Source organism: Ovis canadensis, chromosome 18, assembly GCF_042477335.2.
Source record: "Ovis canadensis isolate MfBH-ARS-UI-01 breed Bighorn chromosome 18, ARS-UI_OviCan_v2, whole genome shotgun sequence".
Lineage (NCBI taxonomy): Eukaryota > Metazoa > Chordata > Mammalia > Artiodactyla > Bovidae > Ovis > Ovis canadensis.
In genome coordinates this window covers 38,419,813-38,430,345 of record NC_091262.1, presented here as the reverse complement: position 1 = coordinate 38,430,345, position 10,533 = coordinate 38,419,813, and positions in this window count along the sequence as shown.

Here is a 10,533-nt window from a genome sequence, read left to right as displayed (position 1 = left end):
CCCTGCAAGGATACTGGTTCACAGTCGAACCAAAGAGTAGAAACTGCTTCAGAAACCACCACCACTAGGAATGAGCACATCTTCTAAGTGGGCTTCTGCCTCCTCTAGCCCCCAAACAAGCCTCCAGTGAGGCTACTGAAAGGGCACCACTGAACTCAAGTGTGTCCCCAGAACCCACCCGGGTGACAAGGACTTGCCGCGCTAGCTGCCCCTCACTCACCCTGAGCTCCGTCCTCCCTGACTGACTCCCTCACTCGAGCTCAGCAAGGGCTTGACCAACCTCGCTCCAGGCACTTAAAATGAATTCACAGTGGGTACAGGGCTTTTGTCAATCTGCTGCGAACTCGCCCTCTTCACTTTGACCCTGGGCTGCCAGACAACTCTGCCCCATGGGGGCGGCACGGTGGAGGTTCAGGGGTGTCCCTGCCTTGAGCCGCGACAGCCAGTGCCTCCCAGACCCTGCCAGGTGCTGCCCCTCCCTGCACGCCGAGTCTCCCACCCCCTCTCCTGGCCCCACTCCCAGCCTCGCGGCTCTCCAATCGCCAGGGCACAGGCCATACTGCTCCTGGTTCAGCCGGGGCCTCTGCTGTCACTTGAGGACCTCGGTCCCCCGGGTGCTTGAGGCCCTATATCCACCCATCTCAGCAGTTACAGACTCTGGGAGAGACACAGTATGCTTTGGGGTCCCGCCCGCAGTTCACCCTGAACACGTTCTCTTTTTTTCGCTTTATCTGCTAGAGTTCTCTGAGATGTCTTTTGAAAACCTCAACTGTTGCTTTCAAAAAGACTGTCAAATCACTGTGCTCAACTTTAAGAATAAAATCTTCATTTTCAACCTTAAAGGGAAACTGGAGAGAAGAGTCAAAGCAGTCATTTTTTCACACTGAAAAAGAAAACCCGCACGTGACCACATCACAGAATACAGTTCACGCAACCCCTTCCTCCTCAGCCTTCTCCTCCACTACCAGCCGCCTGTCATCACAAGGCCTGCCCTGGGCCGGCAGGGGCAAGGGAAGAGGGCAGACTGGCTCCTCTGTCCCCAGGCCGCATGGGCCGCTTGCCCACCTTCTTCCCAAGTTCAGGTGGCCCTGAAACAGCCCAGGCAAGCGGGGGATTCTGATCAGAAACACAACCGTGGGTAATAAGCAAGGGCCCCTGGTTCTTGTTTACCCCAGTACCAAAGATGATCAATATAATTACTGGGAATTTTACATGTGGCTTCAGATGAGAGAAGACACCCGGGGCTTCCCCACTACCAGTTATAGATGCAAGCAGCTTGTGGGTCAGCCTACCAAGAGCTAGAGAAGCTAAATACTTTTCAAAAGAGGTCCTTAGGCAGCTACAATCCAAGATTTCAAACAAAGCCCAGTGAGGGAGCTGGAGACTGAGAGGGCCGCTCCTTCCCTCGGGGCATCAGAACAAAGCTGACTCTGGGGAGAAAAGGCAGGGAAAAAGTCAAGCAGAGGGGACTGGCTAACAGCTCTGGACAGTTCCTTGGGCTGGGAAGACAAAAATTCAACCACAGGCCTGACAAGTCAGTCTGGATGGTGGAGACTAAGCTCCCCAAGAAAAGGGAGGCACAGAAAACATACCCAGCACTCTGCCCAAACCGGCTGAGTGCTGAGTATCAATCACCTTGTGGTGCTTGGGAGACAGACGGTGGGCTTCAGGACCTGCTGAGAAGGGAGGGGGCCATGGGAGGCACCCCAGGCTTCCAGATGAAAATGCTGGAGGGCTCCTCTCTGGGGTCAGGGGGGAAGGTGGGTGAAGGCTGCTGAGACTCAGCTTACAAAGACACCCCAGCCTCAAGTCACTCAGACCCTGAGTGAACAGATAGCTCTGTCCTCACTAGAGGTCTGCATCAGAGGAACCTCTGGAGAAGACAGCATCACCAGAAACTCTAGGGGTTTCCATAGATAATGTCCACCATGCAACCAAAAAAGCAAATAAGGGTGTAACAACAAACAAGACCAAGAGAAAAAGAACGGAACCAGATCCAGAGGTATCAGATGTATATCAGCATATCAGAGGGATGCTAGAGGAATCAGATGCAAACTTCACCAGTTCAAAAAGACACTTGACAAAAGGAAAACTTTCTGAGACTCAAAACCGATTCTAGAACTTTCAAATAACAGTGACTGAATTTAAGAACTCAGGCTCTGGGCTTAACATCAAGTTGGATGTAAGTGAAGAGAGGATCAGTGAACTGAGGAATGGATCGGTTAAAAATATATATATGAGGGAAAAAAGTATAGAATATATCGAAGGAACCCGTTGTTAAACTACATTGTTAAAAACTATAAATGGGGCCCCTCATGGTGGAGAAAAGACAGTCAGGGGAATAAGAAATGCCTCCAGGGGCTGAAACGAAAGAGCCTCCTAATGAAAGTGAAAGAGGAGAGTGAAAAGGCTGGCATAAAACTCAGCATTCAAACAATGAAGATCATGGCATCCGGGCCCATCACTTCATGGCAAATAAATGGGGAAACAACGGAAACAGTGACAGTCTTTATTTTCTTGGGCTCCAAAATTACTGCAGACGGTGAAATGAAAAGACGCGTGCTCCTTGGAAGGAAAGCTATGACAAACCTAGACAGCACTTTAAAAAGCAGAGACATTACTTTGCTGACAAAGGTTCATTCAGTCAAAGCTATGGTTTTTCCAGTAGTCATGTATGGATGAGAGAGTTGGCACATGAAGAAGGCTGAATGCCAAAGAATCGATGCTTCTGAACTGTGGTGTTGGAAAAGACTCTTGAGAGCCCCGTCGACTGCAAGGAGATCCAACCAGTCAATCCTAAAGCAAATCAGTCCTGAATATTCATTGGAAAGACTGATGCTGAAGCTCCAATACTTTGGCCACCTGACGCGAAGAACTGCCTCTTTGGAAAAGAACCTGATGCTGGGGAAGACTGAAGGCAGGAGGAGAAGGGGAAGACAGAGGATGAGATGCTTGGATGGCATCACCGACTCGATGGACATGAGTTTGAGCAAGCTCCGGGAATCTGTGATGGACAGAGAAGCCTGGCGGGCTGCAGTCCATGGGGTCGCAGTGGGTCAGACACTGAGCAACTGAACTGACTGACAGGGACAGTGGCAAGAGTTGGTTCAAGAATCAGAGCATTGACTCAAAAATGAAAACCACACATTGGTTTCAGCAGCTCTGCAGGTACCTAAGGCAAGAAGAAAACGTTCAAGCTCTCAGAGGAAAAAAGGTGTGGCTTTTAATGGCACAGCAACACTGAGAGCTGACTTTTCAAGAAAAAGGAAGTCAGAAGATAATGGACTGGCATCTGTAAAATGCTGAAAAACAAATAACCACCAACCTGGAATTCGATACCCAACAAAAACACTCTTCGAAAGTGCAAGCAAAATAAAGACTTGTAGGGCAAATGGAAATGAGACAATTCATCACCCACGGACATGAACTAAAAGAATATTAAGGCAGTGCTTTGGAAGAAAGAAAAGTCGTCTCTGACTGAAGTATAAAAAACAAGTAAACACCAACAATGAAGTAACTGTCAGGGTAAATATTAACGCTACAATGATGATAACACCCAAAATATATCTAAAATTTTAAAGGATAACAGTGACAAGGAGGAAACAGTTGTGTCAGGGAGGCAGTAAAATACTAAGTTAGACTTCACTGTAAAACACAGGCTGTGTCTGCGAATGTGCACCCACCAACCTGGCAGAGGAGCACAGAACTAGAGAAACACCTCATCCTTCTAAAAGCAGGCAAGAGAAAAGAACTCGGAATAGGTGGGACAAACAGAAAACACACAGCAACACGGTATCTACAGACGGAAACATCAAAGTTATAAACAGAGCAAATGTCCTCATTAAAAGATGAAAGCGTCACCCTGATTAAGATTAGAGCCACACACTGTTCCCAGAGGCACATGTTAAGATGGAAGACCACAGACAGGGGAGAGTAAAAGATGCCCAGGTGAACAAGGACAGAAACCTGACGCGGCAACATCACTGTCAGAGAGAGTCTAAGGTAAGAAGCCTCACTAGCGATAAAGAGGAGCATCTCATGCTCACACAAGTTCAGTCTGCCAAGACGATGAGGATTCTAAATCTGAATGTCCCTAATAACATAACCTCAAAACATCAATACATACAAACTGACAGAAATAGAAAAGCAGTCACAGCCAAGTTCATAATTGCAGTGGGAGACGTTAAAGACACATCTCTCGGGGAACTGGGCTCCCTGGGACGTCGTCACCTGCAGCCACGAAGTACCTGAAATGCGGCTGGCTCTACAATGAGATGTGCTGCAAGCCTGAAACACACACTGGATTTTAAAGACTTAGCATGAGAAAAGGAACGTAAAATATTTCATGAGGTTTTATCAGGTTGATTACACACTGAAATGACAATATTCTGGGAATGTTAAAATAAAATATATTACGGGTAACTTCACCTACTTCTGCTTTACTCAACGTGACTACCGAAACCTGAATTATGATTGACAAATCTGATCTAACTGATACGCACAGAACACTGCATTCCCACTGACAGATATTATTTTCAAGAGCCCAAGGAACATATAACAAAATGAATATATATTGGGTTCTTAGGAACACTCAAATTATTTCAGAGGACTGAGATAATGCAGGGTATACTTATGGATTGCAATGGGCTGATGGCTTATGTGCCCTCAAATTCACCGTGCACGTGGTGATGATACCAGGAGGCAGGGACTCTGGGAGGGCTCAGGTCAGGAGGGAATGGGCTGCCATGCTGCCAGGACAGGGAGAAGAAGCAGGCAGTCTAGGAACCAGGAAACAGGCCTCACCAGACGTGGCACCTGCTGGTGATCTTGGGACTTCCCAGGCTCCAGTACTGTAAGAAACAACTTTCTCTTGTTTATCTGCTGGTCTATGGTATTTATAACAGTAGCCCCAAAAGACCGAAATGGGGCTCTTCATGGAATTCACAGAGATCAAAAAAGGGTCACCAGAAAAACCTCCCCAAACATTGGGAAGATAAATCACATACTTCTTGTAGAATTTCATGAATAATAATTTTAAAAAGCACAATGTAAATTAGAAAATACTTTCACATAAAAGATAATGAAAATTTGGCTTATTCAAACTTGTGGGACCCAGCCAACTGTGTTTAGATGGTAACCTAAAGCCTTAAACACATATACTGGAAAAGAAGGAAGGCCAAAATCAGTTGAGCCTCCATCCAAGAAACCAGACAGAAAGCTCAGCGTGTATAGCACAAGGTGGATGGAGGAAAGGAGCGGGAAATGAGGGAACACAGGGCAAACAGGGAATTGTTTAAACAAGCCAGACGTCGGCTCTTTGAAAGGACCGATAAACCTGATAAACCCCTAGGGAGACTGGTTAAGAAAAAGAGACAGAGCACAAATCACCAGTATCAAGGATCTTTAAAAGGGGGGAAAACACATCTTACAGAAAAGAAAGATAGTATGAACCACAGTTCACTTACTAATAGGAGAGTCTACGGGCCTAGCAAAGGGGAAATGCTTTACCTAAATATACCCAAGAAGACATACAAAATCAGAAAATGTTATTTGCATGAAAAAAACGAAATCTGAAATTAAAAGCCTCGCCACAATGAAACCAACTGGTTTTGTCAATCAGTTCTTCCAAAAATCTAGGGAAGAAAACAGCAATCTCACAGGAACTCTCAGGGTAAACAAGGAACACTCTCCACCTTGTTTTCTAAGACTAGCATACTGCTACTGCTGCTAAGTCACTTCAGTCGTGTCCGACTCTGTGTGACCCCACAGACAGCAGCCCTCCAGGCTCCCCTGTCCCTGGGATTCTCCAGGCAAGAACACTGGAGTGGGATGCCATTTCCATCTCCAATGCATGAAAGTGAAAAGTAAAAGGGAAGTCGATCAGTCCTGTCACACTCTTAGCCATCCCATGGACTGCAGCCCACCAGGCTCCTCCGTCCATGGGAGTTTCCAGGCAAGAGTACTGGAGTGGGTTGCCATTGCCTTCTCCATGGATTATAGGAACATTAAGATACACACACACACACACACACAACACACACACACACACACACACACACACACACAGAGCTCACTGTGTGAGGTGATGCGTATGTTGAGCAATCATTCCATGATGTCTGTGGGCATCAAGTCATCACAGTGTAGACCTGAAATACACAAAAGCTGTCTCTGTCAATGACTGCTTAGTGAAGCTAGGCTTCTAAAATCAGGGCCTGGCACCGTATAGCTGGCAGGTGTGGGAACTTGGGTTCATGTGCAGGCTCTACACACTCTTAATCACAGGTGAGACCTGAAGCAACCAGGCAACTCTCCATTTTTCTTTTTCTGTTTTCCTCTGTTCCCCTTGCCAGTTGTGTTTAACAGATTCCCAGCATCGAGTGAGCAGCGTCAATGCAGCAATAATGTTTCCCCATTAAGGCAGGAGCGTGGAACACCAGTAGACTTCCCAATCGCCCCTGGGTGCTGCATCACACAGAAAAGCAAAGAAACTCGACATTCCTGAGACAGAGCTGCCCGACGGCAGTGGGGACTATGGTCCCCCAGGTTTCCCAAGGGGACCCCCCAGGGACTAGGAGCCCATGCTGGGGCCCCCAGCTTGAGGCCACACTTGCCTTTCCACCATTCTGAAGGTCCTGGAAGAAGAAAGCCAGGCCATGGAAGGGGGATGGTGTGGGACTCAGGGCAGGACTGACTCGGGTCTGTGCTGGGCTCCACACCCAGGCACCACCCTTGGAGTGTACAAAGATCTTGGGATCATTGTAGGTTTCTGGCAAAAAGCAATGGAGCCAAAGTCACTTAGGATGGTTTTTATGGAAAAAACCTCACTGAAGATTCACTTAGCGCCAGCCTCAGCCCCTCCTGAGATGCAGACTCCTGGTCATCCAAGGCTATGCCCGCAGCCCACCAGGGCGAGGGGAGCCTCCCGGACACAGGGTGACACATGGTATTCTTCCCCCACTTTGAATGAAGGGCTGCACCCCCGTGGATGAACCTGGCTCACCCCTCCGCTTCTGATGCTGAGGCCCCCGTGACTCCCACGACCGGAGGATCCAGCCTCTCCTGGGGCCTCTGGGTCACGGCACAGGCCTTGTCCATGTGGCCCCAGGAGGCAGGTGAGTCCTGTGCAGAGCCTCCCAGCTCGTTGGCCTCGCTGCTCACATCAGGGCCATGCAGGAGCACTGTGTGTCCACTGAATGAGTGGATGAGGGCCCCTAACAATGACAGTGATGACGACGGGGAGGAAGAGGTGAAGGGGGCTGAGGTCCAAGTGTCAGTCCCTGATTCAGGCATCTGTGCGTATTAACTCATTTAACCTCATGACAAGGTTGTGTCTGTGTGTGTGGTGCAGGGGCCGGTCCTGCCACTGTTCTCACCTTGGAGCCGGCAAGTTCACTCTCAGTGTCCAGGGGTGGCGGCAGCCACTGGCCACAGACTGGACAGCTTTAACACAAACTCATTCGCCCCCAGTTCTGGAGTCAGAAACCTGTGATCAAGGTGCGGGCAGGGCTCAGCTCCCTCCAGAGGCTCCAGGGGAGGGTCCCTCTGGCCTGGTCCAGCTCTTGGGGGACCCCAGGCCTCCCTAGCCTTGTGGCCACATCACCGCGACCTCTGTGTCCATCTGCACAAACCTTCTCCCCTGGGTGGCTCTGTGCTTCAGATCACTCCCTCTTCTCTTCCAAGCACACCTGCCATTGGATTTAGGGTCCACATGCGTCCCAGGTGATTTGGTGCAGAGGTCAGTAACTTATTTCCATCTGCTGAGACCTTTCATAGGAATAAGGTCACCTTTGCAGGCTGTGGAAGGATGGATGGCTTTTGGGGCGACCACTCAGCCCACCGTACTGGTCATGAAGCCACCGGGCAGAGCCTCCCTGGGCTTGGTGCAGGGAGCTTCGAAGAAGCAGGGCTCTAGGACTTCAGTCCTAAGGCTGCCTCAAGAAGACAGTTACAATCAGGACACTCGGACACAGAGAACAGATGAGCAGAGCTCCAAGGTGTGCTGGTGGGCGTGGGGCTCACCTGCAGGGAGCCTGGAGCCTGGCATGACGGCCCAGGGCCGGGGGAAATAACGCATGGGTTTGGGAATGGACACGTCTTAGCAAGGACAAGGGGAGGCAGGCATGGGAGCTCAGGCCAGGGGAGCCCAGATTTTCCTGCTGCCCTCAAGGGGCAGGTCAGATGGACACTGGAGGGAGCCATGGTTTAAACGACCGAGGTCGGAGTTCTGGTCTGCTGCTGTGTTGTGTCTGGCGATTGACTCAGCCTCTCTGAGACCATCTATTGCTCCTCTGTAAAACTTTGCCCTACGTGACTTGCTTCAGAGTTGGGGGGAGATCTTGGTGCTCTCAGCACCCCCGCCCAACCCCGTGGCTGGGGCTATGCCACCTCTCCACAACCTTGAGGCCGCTAAGACCACCCCTGCACAGACTCTCTTTGCAAAGAAGCTGGAAGCCCCTTTCCCTACCGTAGGAAGCCCTGAGGCACCGAGACCCAAGAGGCAGCAACGCCTCTAGCTTGGGGCTCCCAGGCGCAGGGTTGACCACATGGGTACTGGGAATGACCATGGATGGCCCCATACGGCCAACCCCGTCTTTCGTGTTACAGCTCCCATTTATTTCTATGCACTGTTCAGCCACATGCAAAGACCCAAAATATATTCCTCTGAGTCCGTGGAGATTTCTCTTGATGCTGGTCAAGAAGCAGTGCCTGGGCCACATCCCTGGGAAAACACCCTCTGCTGTTTACGTGAGCGACAGGGTCCCTCCAAGAAAAACATCTGGCAGGATTGGGAAAGGGTCGTGGGACTCAGTGGATGTGTGGGATGTCCTTGTTCTTACACATATAGGATGTTTTAAACCCTGGTGCCTGGCCTGACAGCAGTCTGCTCCTGGCAGGAAGAAACCATAAGATGCTGGTCCCCTCCCCTACCAGGACACCCCAGAGCGGTGGCTTCTGTCTGGACTGGCCCCTTGGGTGGGGAGTCTGGAGGCCACAGAACCGCAGGGGCCTCGAGCCTTGGCGTGGGCATGGGAAGGGCCAAGGGGCTTGGGGAGAGGACAGGGTCAGGGCCCTTGCAGTGGACCACTGCCAAATGCTGGACAAAGACAAGAAATAACAAATGTCATACCTTAAAGTTCCTAAAGAGCCAAGAAGGCCCAGAAGAGTGACCAGGTCTGTGCCGTCCGAGGTGGGGGAGGGGAGGGGGAGGCTCGCCCAGCACAGACTGGACTGGTTTAAACCTCCACTCCTGGCTCAACTCACAGAACAGCGACCTCACCACAGTTGTTCCCGGCACTTTCCTTTTAGAAGGAAGAAGGGAATCACAGAACAAGCAAAAACGTCCCCATGAGGGATTCCTGGTGGTCGAGGATGCCAAGGGCCCCTCTTCGTCCCCACGGCTGCCTGAGCCAGCGTGTTGGACGTCACAGTCACACCCATCTCTGCTGAAGAGCAGCCTCCTAGGTTGTTGGAAGGTTGGCCTCAATGAGGCCAAGCCTGGGGTCCTTAGCTCCCCCCAGAGGGCTCCCAGGCAGCAGACCTCCCCAACCCACCCTGACCCCACAGCTGCCGCCTACCCCAGAGGGCCCCGTCACTGCCATCAGGGAATTAGGGGTGCCACGTCTCAGGCCTGAGGGTGGTGGGCACGCCTCCACGCCATCTTGTGTGTGCACCCCAACTGGCTCATGGTCCAACAGGAGCTTTGGGGAGCGTGTGTACATGGCAGGGACACACAGGACGGGTTCCAAGCACCACTGGGCCAGGAAGCCGAAGAGCCCCGGTGGGAAGACTGGGTCGGACTTCTGACCACCACAGGGGACTGGTCAACTTCCCCGCTGTGCCTTCAGCTTCCTCAGCTCTAAGGATAATACCACCACTCGGAGGGCCTCTGATGCCAGGGCCACTCTGTGGGAGAGGTCGTGTTCTCCTCGAATGTGTTCAAGGCACGTGATGGCTGGTCAGTCCCTAATGACCGGGTGCATTCTTGGCAGCCCTGGGTCCTGCCTGCTCTTCCTGTTGGCATGGGGTCCCGCATGGATGTGAGCTGAAAGAATGGTTCCAGGCTGAGTCTCTCTCTGCTTAGGTGACAGACGTGCCCCCTGGGAGGGAGAGCATCTGGCATGGGGTGGGCCTCATCCCCTCCTGATCAGCGCCAGGACCACCCTCCTCCCAGCTCCCGGAGTTGGAAGACAGGGGCCCTTTCTGGGTCACCTGAACATGTCATCTCACAGGAGCCTTGGTTGAGGATATTTGCTGAGTGATCCATGGGGCCGGGGGGAGAGTCCTGCTGAGTTCCTACTGTGTGCTGGCCAAGGATGCTCCTGAGGTCTTTCCCCAACCTCTGGCAGCATCCTCGGGTTCATTTTATTTTATTTTTTTTTATTTTTTATTTTTTAGTTTTTTATTTTTTAAAATTTAAAATCTTTAATTCTTACATGCGTTCCCAAACATGAACCCCCCTCCCACCTCCCTCCCCATAACATCTTTCTGGGTCATCCCCAAGCACCAGCCCCAAGCATGCTGCATCCTGCGTCA